Source organism: Pinus tabuliformis, chromosome 1_2 (assembly GCF_031772625.1).
Source record: "Pinus tabuliformis cultivar Carrire ecotype Pingquan chromosome 1_2, CPIR1, whole genome shotgun sequence".
Lineage (NCBI taxonomy): Eukaryota > Viridiplantae > Streptophyta > Pinopsida > Pinales > Pinaceae > Pinus > Pinus tabuliformis.
Genome location: NC_142298.1, coordinates 96,197,201 through 96,213,371, shown reverse-complemented (window position 1 = coordinate 96,213,371; position 16,171 = coordinate 96,197,201).

The following is a 16,171-nucleotide window of genomic DNA, read 5'->3' as shown; positions in this document are numbered from 1 at the left end:
AAGATACAATAAGTAGGTAAAAACAATAACATGTTTAGAAATTGTTTCACAATTTTTTGAAGCCAATAATGAGTCTTGGATTATGATGATCGACACCCATGGTCAACATCGAAATGGGCTGCCATGGGCCAAAGATATAATGTAGGGTAAAATCAATAACAGGTTTTGAAATTGTTCGATAAATATTTGAAGCTTAGACTATGAGGATCAGCTCCCATAGTCATCATATGCATGCATAGAAGGCCCTAAGAATGTTTTTCCATGTTTCAGGGATAAATATCATATAAAATACAGTACAATAATTGGTTTCTGCAATGCTACTTGCCAGAAAAACAACTAACTTGTGTATAATTAATTACCATTCCTACCTAATATAGAATTTAGGAAATTTGAATGTAGTGACTCTAAAAACTAGATTTAACTCAAGATTTATCCTTGAAAATAGCCACAACTGGAGTTGTTATTCCCAAGCACTCCACATCAATATGTGTGCAGGAATGGAACCCTCAACATTAGAATTCAAAACTAAGATGTTTTCTAAAGGAATCCTGTGATGGCGGAGTATGTGAGGCAAAGGCACCATGAGTAAATGTTTACACTATTTATCATGTGAACATGGCATATAATAAGTAACATGTTCTGATACTCATGACTATTTTCGAGACCGGGGTTACACCGACATTTCTTCAAGGAATTTCCAGGATACGCACAATATGTTTCAAAAGCTCTCAGAAAATGCAGTGTCCTAGACTTCAATGAATGCACTGATATATTACTTGAGGTAGAAAAATTATTTGACAAAATTCATCAGAACAATTTGCCTCATGGGTACCCATCATTACATCGTATGAGCTAGATACTGAATGTAGAAGTCAAATTTGGAATATAAGTGTGCCAATTGTATGTGAAAATTTCTCAACAGGATATGGTCTAGATATGATTATGTGAAGAATGGTGACTTAACAATTATGGAGAGGTACATAGTAGATGATTAAAGAGGAGACATCAATTTGAATCTTTCCAATTTTGTTGCTCATGTTCCAATGCTCTAGCTGAATGCCGCAGTATACTTGCAAGTGGAGAAATGAAATTATCCAGATTGAAAGTATGGAACAGAGTGTCAATGGAAGAATAAAGAACATTTTCTCCAATATCTCCAAGCCACTTGAATCAAACCTGTGCATCAACCTTCTATTGTTTTGATCAGGAGCCATGATGTATGATATGTAGAAACTTTCCAACTCTTCTCGCGAAGACACCGAAGCCTTGAAGTTTTTCCACAAGATGAGAAAAAACCTGGGTTGAGATACATGTGATGTGTTTGACAAAAATTTTCTAGGAGGTTATGTGGCATGAGATGTTTTGAGAGTCTAAAACAAGTACATGGCTCAGCATATGGACATGAAACTACTCCAAAAGAGACCTGTGACCAAATTTTTACAACATTGTTTAAGCCATTTTATCCTTTTGTCAGGGTTGCAATTACAGGACTTGGAAATTGGGTTGGCGCTGATTGTCGACAATTTGTAATTTATCTTCAAGCAATTTATTTATTGAGAGATATTTATGGAGCAGTTGGGTTGAATTTTATTTGTTTCCTTAGTGTCCTTCCAACTAGTTGTGAGAGAGTTATAATTGAGGTGGTTCCAAATACGCGATGTAAAATCGGATGGGTGAAATTACGGATGGAGATCTCTATGAGATATCTCAGCAAGATTCTGTTGGCTTTGTGCATGTTGACCAAGCTCCTGGAAATTTCGTAGTATGTAGTGCTTGCTATGTTGTTTACAGTCTTTTGCTTCATTTATTAATGCTGGCAGTGATCAAGCACAACATCATGTGATCAGTTTGTAGGCAGGATCAAACCTACAGTTGCGAATTGTTCTTCAAGACTCGTCAAAAACAGGGCATTGGTTTGACTAAAACATGTGACAGGTAATCTCATTGGTCATGACAGAGTAGTGCGGTAGAGGGAATTTTTGTAAGCAATCAATTAATGAAATCTAATAATTCAATAATGGAGTGTGAACACATATTGGCGGGTATTTGAATTAAATGTCTGCATATTTGACCGTAGACCATCAGAGTGCATCGATGAATTTTAATTTAGGCATGAAGTGCACAAACATAAACATATAACTAAAAATAAACTATTGAAAAAAGAAGTCATCGAGCCAACGAATGTGACCCACATCCACAAGGTATTGTTCAAATATACAGATATTATTTCCTGTATAGATAGATACATAGTTTGGCAAGATTGAATCATTGTGACTCTATTTGTGTGTGGGAATGCCTAAAGAGTTTGACATGGCTTAATAGTGTAGTGAACTCAAAATCAAAGGTGGACTATTGCTGGCTATTACCTTATTTAATATTACAACAATGAATTGAAAAATGAGTCTGATCCAGGATTCTGCGATTTTGGTTTGTGTGGACCAGCAAAAAAAATTATTGTAAACTTATCCTAATGTAGTGTCTCTTCTATTAAATCTTGTTGGTGAGCTCCAGTATTGTAGCAATAATGCTACAACTCCTGGGGCTTCCTGTCTCTTAATTTTATCAACCTGGTAGTTCGTACAAACTTGGAAGCGACGGTGCTGTATGCACAAGTACTAGCTCTTGTCGCAGCTGTCACTTGGTCAGCTGGCACAAGTCCGCTAGGGCTCAAGCCAACTTCTATAGGCTCTCAGAAGAAGCTTGCTAATTGATGGACGAAAGCTATTCTCAAAGGAAAGCTACTTTACTTGACAAAAATGAACTGAAAGCAAATCAAAGCATGTAAACCTAGGAAACCCTAATTTGACTAGTCTAACCTCTACAATGCAAAGAATGTGAATAAAACTTCTACCAATGCTGTCATTACCTCTAATAAGTGAAAATGCATGGATCTAAGCTACTTGCATCATAAAAGACATGTTTTTGTATTTTTCCTTTAAGTGTATGGAATGATTGTGACTTTGTGCTAACTAGGGTTTGGTTGTGCAGATGGGATGGAGAAGGAAGGAAAGCATGGGAAAGGTTGGGGAGGTTAGGAGAGGTCCCTAGGGATCCTTAGCATCCATCCACAGAGGTTCCTCACGTTCAGAAGCTCAGAAACCGAGTGAGTGGCCTCCTACAGGATGTCTGCAGGGGATCCTACAGGATACTCAGAGGTTTCTACAGGATGTCTACAAACTGCTACAGGATGACCTACCGTGGGTGTTTGAAGTGATGGAGGAGTGATGGAATGATAGGGGGAGATTTGTAAGGTAGGAATAAGGCTGGTGATGGCTCAGAAGCTGGAAAATCAGATGAGGGAAGAGTGTATGCAATGGTTTGATGATTGGAAGGATGGAACCAACGAAAGTTGAAGGAGATGGAGCTATGTGGGAAATGAGAGAGTTGGAGGGTAAATGAGTGAGACAGAGGTTAAATAGAACTTGAGGAGATGATGAAGGTGCCCTGCATATTGTTTACAACTGAACCAACAAGGACATGCAAGAAAACAAAGATCTAGTTATGAAACCTATGACCTAGTTACTTTACTCTAATCTGACCTAACATCAAAGGAAATGAACAGAAGTTTATTTGCAGTGAAACCATGTGAAACAATTATGAAACTAAGTGATTATAAACCTAAACATGCATCCAAACTGATATCAAGTTCTGCAAATGAGATTCAAACACTAATGATTGCATGGTGAAGCAAAGAAAGTGTTTTTGTTGGCAGCAAGGTTACATTGGTCCCAGCTCATGATTCCACTGAAGGGGAGGTGAGATCCAAAGTACTTGATAGCCTTTTTCTGAATATATTCCCTGTGATTAACCTATCAAGCAAATCTGAACATTAAAAACCTTTTCTAATCATCAAAAGCAACCTAAACAACAACGCAACATTTAAATCCAAATAGAAGATTTTATTATGAGAATGCAGCAAAGACACATAAATATAAACAAGGGAGGTACTGGGCGCTTGAGATGGGCCCAACCCCAAGAACTACAGCCTCCCAAGAGAGATTTAGAGCTGGTGCAAAGCTGGATCCATCTTTATTAATCAAGAAATGAAAAGTACATCAAAACTGTCCATAAGGAGAGCTTGAGAATGAGCTGAAAGCAAAGCTAATCCATGGCCTAAAAATCGAACTACAAGCTAGCTAACTAATGGCTAAAACAAAATGACTAACTAGCTACAAAAATGACTACCAACTAGCTAACCAAAATGAGGCCCCAAGCCTTCTTATTTATACAATTTGAGGACCCAACAGTCCTCCTAAAAGTTAGGGACTTGGCTGCCCAAGACTTGTAGTTAACAGCAGTCCTACTTGACTTGCTTGGCTGCCCTTGTGCTCATTGATTTGGTGGCCTTTGAACTCCGAGTTGATGGTGGAGAATTCGAGGTAAGGGCCCGTAAATGAGGGGGACACCTTCCTACAAATCCTCTAGCTTGTTCTCCCACGAATTTGGCTGCCAAGTGCTCATTAAGACCTTCAATTTTGTCTCCAAGTTGACCAACAAGGCTACACAAAGCACCCATTAGACTTGTTGGCATAATGACTAACCAAATTCACTCTATTAACATAAAAATAATCAAAAACATGCAATAAACAAATGAGAATGGTGGACTAAGCCAAATTAGGAGGTTGAATGAGCCGAAATAATTGTACATTTTTGGGGCTCATCACTTGTGACATGTAGTTTATTGAAATTGGAAAAGAAAGATTTTGTAATTGTTGCAGATATCACCGTGGCAGCTATAATCATGGATAAGAAATAAGCAATAGCTTTTGGTGTAATGGAAATTGTTAATAAATGCTACATCGTTGAATTTTCAGAGAAACCCAAAGGAGGACAATTGAGGGCAATGAGGGTGCATAATACAATTTTAGGTCTTGATGAAGAGAAAGCCAAGGATACACCTTGCATAGTACCTTGATGACTTATGTTGTTAGTAATGATGTAATGCTAGAGCTTCTGCATCTCATAATTTCCCCAAGAGAATGACTTTGGAAGTGAAGTCATACGAGGTTTCACTTTAGTTTGAATGGCGGTGCATGATTAGCCACAAGAATCTAACCATGCCTTTCACTGGATCGTACTGAGAATTGGACCACAAGTGTAACAAAAATCCATGATGTTAGCTATAACCATATTTATAAGAAAAAAAATAAACAAGAACTGTAACCAAACCAAATCAGAGATCTCCTTTTTAGTATTGAATCATATAGAAGAAGCGTACTCTTACACTTTATTCCATAGTAAGCATCCATGTTGATGGGACAGATAGGTCATCATCCAAATGTTTATAGATTAGACACACACGATTCAACTCTCTCAAGGAACACCATGTTCTTCAGGCGGTGGTTCTCCATGCTCAAATGATGGTTAAGAAAAAAGTGAACTTGCGTCCTATCTAGATTACGCATGTGCTGCTTTGAAAAAACATCATTTTATCAGTTATCTTCTAGAACAATTGGGTGCATTTTTACAAGAGGCCATCTCAGAATATAGAATATGGGCCAATAACAGCTTCTAGGGAAACATGTGGTGTCTTACTAATAGTGAAACGAAAGTTTATATCTAGCAATTTTGTTCCTTACTTCCCAGATTCTTATGCTGAAGTTCACCATATTTATTTTTTTCAGACTTGCACTGATATGCTGGAAGCCGAGGAAGAGCAGCAACAATGTTTCAGTTGCTTACAAAGTTTTTATTGGTTGTTGTTCTGTTGACCTGTGCTTCTAATGCATAAAGAAGGCCTGAGGAGGAAAGGTCTAATGTTGCGCATCTCATTCACCAGGCCTCCAATGATGGGGAAGAGAAGGATTCATATTATTTTGCTCGGTTGTGTGCAACATTGTTGAGAGTATTTTCTAAAATTTTGGTAGATCGAATTCGGGAGGATATTCTTAGCCCACCATCACCTGTATATATATCTTTCTCCTTCGTTAATTCATGCTACAAACGAGAATGGATTTCATGCCAATTCATCCTTAGAAGTTCAACTAATGGATTTGAGAGAATCCACGATGTCTTTTCTTTAAGGGATATGAATTAAACACTACAACTGTGTGCTCCCATTCGAAAACACTTACTCCTAATGGAATCCACATACTTGAAACTAGTTCAATGAATGCTCCTCTACTTGGATTATTATGAATAAAATACATATAAATAATATTAATATATAAATAAATAATAAATGTAACAATAATTAATTAAACAATAAATATTTACTAAAGAGGTATGTCTCTAAGGACATGGCAAGTCATGAAAGGGCACTTGCCTAGATATATAAGCAACCTGCCTCATTTGTAACACCATTATCTCATATCTTATATACATTTCTTATATAAATATATTTGTCTTATAATGGATTTTTACATATTTCAAATCTTCTAAATTTCTCCGCTGTGTATACAGACTTTGTTTGTAACATGGACCAAATCACAAAATTGGTAGAGGTTGATGCATTAACAACTTTGAGCTAGATAATTCCATATTGATTACTACAAGCACATCAAATTCATTAAAACTTGTAGATGCATTACAAGGTTTAATTTTGCAGATGCGATTGGACCGATTTCTAATCAATGAACATCTGGTATGAGCTATGTGTAATTATCAACAGTGGGTGGGATTTGGTGGCATCTTTGATCACTTTCCTATCTTCCTTGAACTGTCTCATCCCTCTCTGAAGCCTAGGGCCCCTTTTAAATTCAACTCTACTTGGTTGATGGACCCTGATTACACTAAAATGGTCAATGACTACCGGCATGCACACCCTCCTTCTGAGGGGAGATTGATAGCATAAGGCTTTTTCCATAATCTTCTCGAAATAAAGAGTCTATTTATTAAATGGGCAAAGGATAAGAGAGAACGGGATAAACAGACACTTAGGAACATTGAAAACATGTTGGTGGATCTTATAGATGAGAAGGGCAGAGGATTCACGTCAGAAGAAGTGACAAACACTCTCACTAACCTAGAGACTCAAAGATCCAAGATCCTCAATGAGCATGACGAAACACAATGCCTTAGGAGTTTGGCTATATGGTTAAAGACTAGTGATGATAATACCAAATTTTTTCATAATTACGTGAAGGGGAAAGGGACAAAATGACTATTTGGAAAACGCCTATTAAAGATTTTCGCACTCTTTCCATCAATTGGCCCACCTGTGGAATTCACATTTCCAACATCTATTCAAGGCCACTCCTAGAGCTACTATTGCCAAAAAAGTTCGCATTGCCGGGCTTTTCCCTCGTTATGTTGACCAAGATGAATCTAATAATCTTATCAAACCTGTCACAATGGGGGAACTAGAAAGAACACGAATATGGTTCAAAAAGGATAAGAGCATGGGTCTCAATGGTTGTTCTGTTGAATCCTATACAGTGTTTTTTGACACCATTGGACAAGATCTCCTCAAAGTTGTGGAGGAGTGTAGGTTATCAAGCCGCATGTATGAGGCTATCAACTCTAATTTCATTGCACTCATTCCTAAAGTGGATTCCCCTAACTCATTCAATGATTTTAGACCTATTTCCCTTTGCAACTGCCTCTACAAGATTATTGCCAATCATCTTAAGCCCATTTTATCTAATCACATCTTGCCTGAGCAATTTGCATTCTTGCATAATCGTCAAATACATGAAGTTGTTGGTACTGCACAGGAGGCCCTCCATTCCATTAAGATGAAACAACTTAAAGGAGCCATTCTCAAGATCAATCTCTCCAAGGCATTTGATTGGGTTAGCTGGCTATACATAAGAATGCTCCTCACCCATTTAGGCTTCCCTTTATCCTTCATTAACTGGATCATATGCTGCATCACCACTGTGTCCTTCGGTGTCCTCACTAATGGTTCAACCTCCAACTTTTTTCATGATCAGTGTGGTCTTAGATAAGGATTCCCTCTCTATTCTCTCCTTTTTCTCCTAGTTATGGAAGGACTTAGTATACTAATATCATAGGCTAGGGGCGCATACAAGGTCTTAAGATAACTTATCAATGCACCACTACCCATCTTCTATTTGTTGACGATGTGCTCATTTTTCTCAATGGCAGTATTTGGGATTCCTCTGTTTTCCATGATATTTTGATGCTCTTCTCAGCTACTACAAGTATGGAATCCAACATGATGAAATCTACTATTACCTTCTTAGATTTCTCTCCACAGGAAATGCAGATTCCTACAAAAGAATTTCCATTCCTCAGGCTATAATTGGAAGATGAGCTCAAATATCTTGGGTTTCAAATCAAACCCCACTCTAACAAAATTGTGGACTGGATATGGCTTGTGGCTAAGTGTTATAGACATATTTGGGCACTGCAACCCCAATCTTATATGTCGATAAATCAAGGGCTTTTTAACCCCTAAAAGTGTTGTTTCATACCCGAAAGGATCATGGTCAACTAATTACATCATTCCCCAAAAGTTCCACCTGAAAAACCACTCAGAACAGGCCAAAACTGGACCATACTGACTGCTCCACTGTCAGGGTGCGATGCATACTGACTTCTCCACTAGCCAGGTGCAATGCATACTGAAGAGGCCTTCTGTGGGGTACGATCAGTGAGAATGGACAAATGGCTGAGACAGTTTGCTAAGTGGATGCTCATGGAATCTTCTAGAAACTTCTCCTATGACACTTGCCTCTCTGAATTCGCCCAGGGATGAGTAAGAGATCAGTGAAATCTCCAAGTGGAACCAAGAACTATGAGTGGAATGACAGTAATCAATAACACAGAGATGACTCACACCCTTGCAGACATCTATAAATGGATCCCTCATCTGAGAGATCTAGAGGCTAAAATTTTGTAATTTGTAAGGAAGTGCTGATAGTTTGTCTTTGAGAAGGAGCGTTGTATTGTTGGGTGATCTTGCTTTTCATGAGGTGAAGAGGGCTTTGATGCTGGATCAGACAACTGGGTTGTAATTATCCCTTCTATTTTAATAAAGTTTTTGAGTTTTCCTCCATACAATCGTGTACTTGTGAATCTTGTTATTTGTGAATGCCATTGTATGTTCAATGTATTTTTGATTCTGCATTGTTTATGATATTATAGATCGAGATGCTTTGATGGTGTTTTGTTACTTTGTTTCTACAAGTATTCTCTAAGCAGGACGAGTAGGAGAGGAGTTGCAAGCTCTATCAAGGGGGAGAGAAATCAAGCAAGGAGTTAAGCGGAAGATACAGGTTGGTCCCTTTGCTTCTCTCTTATCTATCATACATAAAGGAAATCACAAATTGCTTTGATTGTTTGTTTCTAAGATAGCTGCCAATCTTAGTGGGACTAGCAGATCGAAAAGACACTAGTTTTCCAGGAAACAGATTGGTGACTCCACTGCGGAGCGAATAGTTTGTTTGTTTGTTATTGTTGTTTGCTTTATAAACTATAGATAGAGCCTGAAGTTAGCCAGCTAGCCTTCAAACTACACTTGCTCTGCAAGTACATAGTAGATGAATTCTACTTCAGTCAATCTCCAGTTTAGTTTATGAACTGAACATCTGACTTGCAAGAATTCTAAACGCCCTTATGGTAGCTTAGTAACCTCTTGAAATCGTTCCTATGTACTTTGCTTTTCACTGTCCATCATGGCTCAGCTTAAATCACTGAACTCAGCTGCAAATTTGAGCAAAAAACCACCTCAGTTTCGCTCCCTAGCCCATCGCACTGTCTATCACTAGAAGCCAATATGCATCACACCTCCCGAGTGTAGTAGGTGAGATGCATCCCTGTTTCTGTGAAGCACAGGTACGATGACTGAGTAATCGTATTTCTCTCCATGAAATTTGGGTTTTTATCCTTGTTTTCAGCTCTGTTTAGTTGTTTTTGCTGCTTATGAACAGTGTCTCATTGCTGAAGCCTCCTTGCTTTACATATTTCAACCTCCATCGATTAGGATTATTAAATGTTTTTATGTATTTTTCCATCATTTACAGTCCTTCTTCGAAAATTTGCTTAAATTGAACTGTCATTTTGGTGCAAAAGTGTCATAGCTATCATTTTGTGTCAAAAAAGAGAAGTGTCGTTTAGTCTTCCTTTCATTTTGAAAAGAAATTGTCAAAATGTCGCTTTCAAGAAAATATTTCAGATCTATACTCAGTTTTCCTTTTTGGCATTCTTCACATTAAAGGGAATGAAAAACAAATACATGCATTTGCATTTGTATTTAGACTGTATGAGAAAAATGATTTAGGAAAAGTGCATTTAGTGTGTGCTCTTTGCTCTCTGTTTGAAAGAATCGTAATCTTCTTTCCTTAGTAGCTAGGATCTTCATTGCTAAAAAGTAAACAACAACTGTTTATCATTTTAGATTACATATTTAGGAATTTTACATCTACATCACGTGGTAAACCTTGAAAGGACAACTTCTAAACAATATCAACTCTAAAATAAATCTCAATGAACTTAACAATGCTTTGGAACCTAATGCAACAGATCTAGAGGTCTAGGCTAGAGATGTGTTCCGGTGTCGTAAAACCTAGTAACTATCGTTTTCATTGAAGGTTGTGTGATTCCTCCTCTTTCATATGACAAGTGATAGCACGGACTTGTGATCCCCGTACCGTTGAGTATATATTAGGAGACCACAATAGGCTTATATCCTTTATCCATAGGAAGCTGTGTCTGCCGACCTATCGATCACAATGCACTAAATATAGCATTTGGGAAGATTGACTGCCATACATAAGTCCTTGGTAATTTCTCTTTAATTTACCACCAAGGTGTATATTGTAGTTTTGCGATTGGTTTGGTAATCCCTCTGTTTAGATTTCCAGAGTAGTCACTTTCGTTCCTTTTCGACTCCTTAGAAAAAAAGGTCCATCTGAGCACTTGTCACTTCAGGCTCATTAGAAATAGAAGGCGAATAGAGTCATCTTTAGCTTTTTCTCGACTCTTAAAAATTGAAAAAGCAAAGTTGTGTCAAAGCGTCATTAAAATTTATTTAATACGGAATAACATTTTTCCCCTTAATTTTGAGTTGATCAAGTAATCCGCAATCGTGGAAGAAAGTCAATCAAAACCCCATCGTTCGCAGAGACTAGTGAGTCAATCGTCTTTGACTCTAGAAACGAAACCATTCCGGGAAAAATGGTCTCATTTAACTGAGTCCAACTCTCCTGGTCTATTTGAAACTTGTGTTTCAACATCATCATAGACTACAGTTACTCCGATCATTTTTGGTACATCTTCCTTTACAGAAGAAGTTCTATAGTTACAAGAGGACATTAGAATTGATCCTAGTGTAATGGTGTACACTTCTATACCTGAAATAGCTCCAGCTAGAGCTGATCTGGAGACTGAAGTTCACTTACCTGAACATCTGGAAGTTGAATTCCTGAATTCAAAAAGTGTCACCACTCCAGTGTCTATTACTACAGAAGCCATACCTTCTTCGGCTCCAGAAATATTTTACAGACCTGACAGTCTACCTCTCCCACGTGGACTGATTGCCATAGAGGAGATAGTAGAGGATCTTCCATCCTATACTCCTTTGCATTTAGGAATTGGGGTCCACTTATATCCTTCTATTCCTGAAGTTAGTTCTTTTAATCATCTTTCATCACAAGTTCCTGTCAAATCGCTAGGAAATCTTTTGGATAGACTAAATATGTCTGAGCAACCTTCAACATCTAGGACTGTGTCATCTGATACAGCCACAGCAGAACTTCCTACTGCTATTCCTATGATGTTTTCCGATATACCATATTTCCCAACTAGTTATCAATCACTAGATGGAGTCCACTCAGGGACTGTTTCGATGGCATGGTCTATTCCTATTTGTTCATCTGGACTCCTATCTGGCACTTCTTATGTTGAAGCTCAACAAATTGATCCTGCATGCCAGTATTAATTTGGGTAGTCCAGTCTTCAAAGACCGATATATCCTTTGAACACAGGAGTGCTGCCATATGGAGGGCAGTATGCTTTTTCATTGTTCCCTCCTGGAGAACAACCATATGAGAGTTCACAACAAAATTTAGGTCAAAATGGAATTACATCCAGTGGTTGGGTACCAATACTGCCTCAACAACCAAGGGTTTTATATTCAATGCAACCAGCCCAACCTGTGTCGAATATTTCCACTACACCAGCTATTGTAACTGTGTCGCAAGTACAAGCACTGCCTGTTGTGTGTCAACCTCAAGTCTCTCAAGTTGCAATACAACAACCTCTTTTCTCTACAGCTCAATCACAACCTCAGGTTAGTGCTTTCTTACCTGGAACGACTCAAGTTCAAACGGGTACTATTACTCTGCATCTTGGTCAATCATCCAGTAGTGGGCAACAGCAAATGGTCCAACAAACATGGTTGGTACAATATCAACAACTGCAGTTCCAGCAAACTTACTGAGGACCTGAGTGACAAGGCTTTGTAGGTAATGGACAACCACATTTTCAAAACGGTTATCAACAACCATACTATAATGGTTATGTCCATCAACCTTATCAAAGTTAACAGCATCAGATACATTATGATGGTATGCAAAGACCTACTGCTTAGGCAATCCCATCTTATCCTGGGTATGCTTCGCCAAAGCTAAATTGATAGTTGCCTTTTGTAGCAACTCTAGAATTACCAGATTTGAATCGACTGATGAATGATCCAATTGCATATGCCCCTTGGTGGCCAATGATTCCTCATAAACTTCCCTCCGACATTCCTAAATTCAATGGAAATCCAGGTGAAGATCCATCGAATCACGTAATGACTTTTCATTTGTGGTGCTCATCTAACACCCTAAATGATGATTCGATTATGCTTCACCTTTTTCAGTGAATGCTAACTGGTCTGGTAGCAAAATGGTATATTGAACTACCTAGAGCTTCGTTTGATAACTTCAATGCCCTTGCCACTACTTTTCTAATCCATTTTCAGTTACCCATAAGGTATGAAACGGGAACAGAACTCCTTACCAACTTTAAACAGACAATATCCACTCACATATCTGATCATATTCATGAGTGGCAGCATCGTCATTGAATAGTAAATACGTACGTTCCTGATCAGCTCCTAGCTGAGTGGTTTATTAAGTCATTACTACCTTCAATTATCGAGGATGTGGCGAAGGGAGGAGTTGTCACTGAAGAACAAGTCATTGCTCATGCGCAATATTTAGACTTGATCTATACTCAGTCTGACATGCTCTACGAAAAAATTCCTAATGCTCCTAGACCAGAATCTTCCATTCCTCCCCCTCCTAAATCAAATAGAGACTCTCATGCTAGTGATGGCGTGATTGGTACCTCAAGTATGCAAACCGCAAAGGCTCCATCCGATAAAACCCTTGTAGTCTCCAGTCAAAAAGAAAATGACAAACCTCTTGCCTCAGAGATTAATGCCGTGTCATCTGACAAGGGCAAAGATCCAAAGCAACCAGGGGGAAAGAAAAAAAGGAAAAATAATAAGAAGAAATAGGAGAATTCACCTCCTGGAAAGTCTTCTGAAAACCCTGTTGGGAAAAAGAAACCTAGTCAACCATGTTTCATATGTAATGAGGACTATTTTATGAAAAAATTTCCACATCGAACTGAGGTTGCAAAGCTTTTAAAGACTTTAGGAACCTCAGCAGTGTTGACTGATCCATTTCCAAACCCAAAAACTAACCTGGTTGCTATCGATCATGCTTCCACATCACAAGTACTTATGCTATCCATCTCAAAACAGCAAAATGATGCTTTGATATTGACAAGGAATAAATATTAGGGAATCCACAGTCGTCAAACAACAAGGCTACAGATCAACCCACTAGTTCGACAACAGCTTCGCTAGAAGTTGTTCCGCCCATCATTCTTGAATTAACGATAAAGCCATCGAAGGGAGTAGTACATAAACCGCATTTAATCCTCGTGCTCGAGCAGCACAAAATTATAATATAGTAGAGGATCTGGCCTAATTTCCATCCACTATGTCGACACTTGAAGTACTACAAAACTACCCCTCCCAAAAGTAGGCTTTATTATCAGCAATAGGTGGGACCGATCCAGCGGATTCCAATCTTGTGGCCTCTAACCATAAAGGATACAAACCCCAGTTACCAGCCCAACTCGCTTTCCTTATACAGGTAAAATCCCTCAATAAAACTTTTCATCGAACGATCATTGATGTGGAGGCCTCTACCTGTATTATGTCATTGAGTTGCTGGAAAACTCTAGGTTCACCACCCTTGTCGAAATCATCAACAACATTAAAGGCATTCGATGGAAGAACATACACGCTGTATGGGATTTTAAGTAACTTGCAAGTTGAACTGGGGGAAAGATAGTAGAAATTCAAGTCAAGGTCATTGACAGAAATCTTGACTACAATATCTTACTAGGAAGGCCCTGGATTTATGCTATGGCCGCCGTTGTGTCAACCTATTTTAGAGAGATTCGATTTCCCTTCCAAGGCGGGATTACAATCGTTGACCAACTGACCTTTTTCCCCAACAGTTCACAAGCTACTAGAAGCATTCCATTGATCCATGGAAGTTCTCAATCTTTTCAAAATATCAGAGTAGGTCTCCTAAAAGACCCTTCCTTAATGGGTACTTTTTCCCTCCCAGCACCAACTAATATGGCGGAAGTGGCCACAGTGGAAACCTATCATATGATATCTTCTACATCATCAAAGATTAAGAAGAAATCTAACCATTTTGATAGTTGGATCATTGCCAGGTGTTGCCCCTAAGCCCTATAGAATATTTGTAGCAATGAATTTTCTGGGCCTAGGTGGCGAACAAAAATCAACACTCATCGAGTTTTTGGATAGATAGGTCTCTAGAGTATGGTACCTCTTCCGATCCTTGGTCTCGTATACATTCTATAGACAAAGGAATCATTCAGTCGATGATGATAGGAGAGGTGCCGTGGGAAGATTACCACCATCGTTCCCACCTTTAAGATAACAATGAGGATTATTCAAGTGATCTTTTTTTTTTCTATGTTAAGACTAACCTAAGTACCCACGGGGATTTGAACCGGTGACCTATCGCAAGGAGTGCCTTAACAAGGCACCCATTCACCGTCAATCCAAAGCCCCGTGGGCGATTATTCAAGTGATCTTAATCATCCTTCAGTTTTTTATTTTCTATCAAATACTATAAATACAGTGGATTCCAAGCGAAATCTAACCAATATTGAGGAAACTATCACCATTAATATCTCGACCAAACCTAATGTTGTAGAGAATATTCATGTTGGCAAATCTTCTTCTTCTTCAGAACTGGAAATATACTGCGCTCTCTTTTGCGAATTCAGAGATGTCTTTGCATGGTCATATGAAGAAATTCCATGCATTGACTCGAGCATCGTTGAACATGAAATCAATATGTATCCAGATGTCAAACCAGTACGACAACGGCTTTGACCGGTTCACCAAAAGAAAGCTGCTGCCATTAAGGCAGAAGTTGAAAAACTTTTACACGATGGTTTCATTTACCCTATTCCTCTCACTGATTAGGTATCAAATATTGTTCTTGTGATGAAAAAGAAAGGAACAATTAGAGTGTGTGTCGATTATAGGGATGTAAATCAAGCGTGTCCAAAGGACAACTACCCTACACCATTCATCGACCAGATAATTGATGAATGTGCTAGATGCGAAATCGTTTCATTCATGGATGGATTTTCCGGGTACAACCAAATCAATATCCGCCCACAGGACTAGTTGAACACTGCATTTATATGTCCATGGGGCACATTCGCGTATAGTAAACTACCTTTCAGTTTGAAGAATGCAGGGGCAACATTTCAGAGGGCAATGAACTACGCCTTCCATGAAATCAAGCACATCATTCAACCATATCTCGATGATTTACAGGCTCATTCGCGAAAGCAGACTAATCATCCACAACATTTGAGAGCCATATTTCTACGTTGTGGACACTACAAGATACGAATCAATCTGCACAAGTGTGTGTTTTGTGTTGGTTATTGTCGATTACTTAGTTTCGTAGTTTCTAAAGACGGAATTTGACTCAACCCATGTAAGGTTTAGGCAATCCTTAACATGCCTCCACCTTCAAATTTGCTTTAGATTCAGAAACCCCAAGGGAAAGAAAAATTTCTAAGGAGGTTCATTCCAAATTACATCGAACTTGCTAAAGGTTATATGCATCTTTTGAAAAAAGAAATACCCTTCAACTGGGATCAGGTTGCACAAGCTTCCTTTGATGCTTTAAAAGGTTCCCTAGTA